The following is a 2,802-nucleotide window of genomic DNA, read 5'->3' as shown; positions in this document are numbered from 1 at the left end:
TGTTCAATTCAAATTCAAGTGTGATAATGTGTGGTCTTCCATGAATTTGGGACAAGAATAACTGACACATTTTGTAATTAGCATTTTTAGTGAATGGAATTGTCAATAGCTATGTTGGAGAGGATTTGAAGAATTGCTTGGATTTGAGATCTGGACTATAATGGAGAACGTGGTCTTGCAATTGGCTCTGAACTAGATGAGGAAAAAAACAATGAAGTGAAACTCAAGGACTTTGCTTGCTATTGAACATAAATTGTACCCATCCATTTAAATGTATTTGTCTTTACTTAAGGGCCATAATGTCAAAGCCAGCAATAGAAACCATTGTAAATGCAGAAAAGCATCTGTCACTCACTGACTAAGAGCTACTTTCTGCTTCATTAGGCACCTCAAAGTATGTGACAATGTCTACGTGTCTTAAATGTATGATTTCAATGTGTGCTGTTTATGCTTATTGAAGTTTATGATGTAGGCAGAAAATAGTTGAAATGTGTAAGAGATTTGTTTTTATATAATTGAAATAATAGAAATTCACTCATTTTCTATCATATGTCAACAGTCTTTTTTACAAAATCGGTTATGCGTGTACACTACACAAGGACAAGCTCTATTTCAATAGGTAGCCATCACATGATTACTTTTTTTGCGTAAGCTGCAGATATCATAACTTATGGTGTCTGTATAATAAGCCTGTCTTGCCGAATGATTTTAGTATTATCATTTATATCCTGCCATATCTTGCCAGACCTAAATACAGAGAGTTAGATACTTCATCTCAAATCTAGGTTTCATTATTGACAAGTGATAAAGTACTATGTTGATATTCCTAATAGTTGCCATTAATGAAAAAAAGTCATTTGTATTACTCATATCTGTAAACTCTGCAACTTCTATGGGTAAAGTTATTTGGAACAGCACTCAGATTGGTCTGATTGGGTTGACTTAATTAGAAGATACCACAAGGATCTATAATATGAATGGTGCTCTTCCAAATCTATATGAATGTTCTAGTTTCCAACATTGAGCAAACTAGTGAAATTCACAGATGATACAAAAATAGGAGGACCCCCAAACTGTAGAAGCAGGAGAGAAAGTTTCAAAAAGACCAACACCAGTAACATGACATGTAATTTAGATTTAATCTGCAAAAAAGTTAGCAAAAAAATAAATTGGAGATAAAATATAGAAAATCCTTTGCTCATGAAGCCCTGGAGCAGACAGGCCATCAGGAACAGGTGATGGTAATGATGTTCAGAATAGTAACTAATTGTCATGATTCTACCAAGGTAACAGAGTTAGTGGAGGGATACTACATGTGGCCATTGTGAAAACCCCATGAGGTGCAACAGCCAGGTGAACGTCCTAAGGCTCCATCTGAGTTTCAAGCCCAATACAAATTCACCACATGGATTTTATTATTGTGAAATACTGGAGCCCTTCAAAGACGTCAGTCAGGAGGGCCAAGGAGACCAGATAGTCACTTCTTTCAGTGTCATCAAATGGGCTATTACGTGACTTAAAGTTATTACTCAGTGAAACCCATAACAACAAGACGGTGGTAACTCTGCAGTCTTCCTTGGAAACAAGATGGCTGCAAGCCTGGGTCCCTCTTTTCCAACTGGACTGGTGATGAAGATGGACGAAGAACTTCACAGCATGAGCGAAGTGCTGACTAACAAGGTCACCTCGCAGCTCCCAGGATTTGCTGGCATGGCTACTACCCACTCTGCTACAGACAAACCTATTTTCATATATAACTAAGCAGTCCACTGAAATCCGCAGCAGCATCACCATCCAAGATGGACCTTTTCCAGCTGTCAAACTACATGAGCCAACCCTCTGGCTTGTTGGGAAAGAAAACGAATGGAGGTCCTCAGATAGCCTGCAAGCATCTAGCCATATCTGCTTCAACCAATATCTCGCATAGGAAGACCCTGTATTATGGCAGACAAAGGCTTCAGGACCATGTGTTGCAGCATCTGTGATGCAACATTTGAAAAGGTTATGACTGGCTTGTGATCAGTTTTGACTCGATGCATCACTCGATGTGTTTTTTTTGGAGGCAATACTATTGTACAGCTTTGTTTGTCTAAGATGTATTTCTGTTTGTATTTATTGGATGTGCATACTGTACTGGACTGGATGTAAATTTATTTTATTGACATTTTCACTAGCAATAATGATAACAAGAAGTATGGTGTATGACTGTCCATTATCTTTTAATGCAAAATTATACAGTACAATTATATGGACCAGAGATTGGATTTGGAATGACAAAGTGGCAGGGAAAGGAACATATACATGGGCAGAATTGGAAATTACTACATTGTTATAAAAATAGTCCTAAAAGCATTTAATGGACGTCATGTAGAGAGGAGATTGGATTGTAGCTGATTTAGTGGAATTGACCCCAAACGTGCCATGTGGATTAAACATTTGTTATGAACTTTAGCACCAGAACTGCTAAAGCCACACAATATGACAGACAGGCAAAGCTAGAGGTTTAGCCAGCAAAAAGGACAGTGCTGCTATCTGCTATGTGGGTAGCCACTCAAGGGGACAGATGGGATCGGAAGGACAAAGGATATCAGTGGCAGAGTAGCAATGTCTAAGTACCTATCTGGCCAGGAGGGGACTGAAAAGGAGGTCAAGGTCAGCAAATTTAAAGGGCTGTATATCAAGGCTATACCACTACTACTCTCAATAGAATCAGAGCTTCAAGTAGGTTTACCCTGATTGTACTGGATTATTATTTACTAGCTCTGCTTCCTTCTAACCTCACATTATTAATGGAAAAACATT

This window comes from Lepisosteus platostomus, chromosome 7 (assembly GCF_059453375.1).
Source record: "Lepisosteus platostomus isolate fLepPlt1 chromosome 7, fLepPlt1.hap1, whole genome shotgun sequence".
In the NCBI taxonomy this organism is placed as follows: Eukaryota; Metazoa; Chordata; class Actinopteri; order Semionotiformes; family Lepisosteidae; genus Lepisosteus; species Lepisosteus platostomus.
This window is presented reverse-complemented; position numbering follows the sequence as displayed.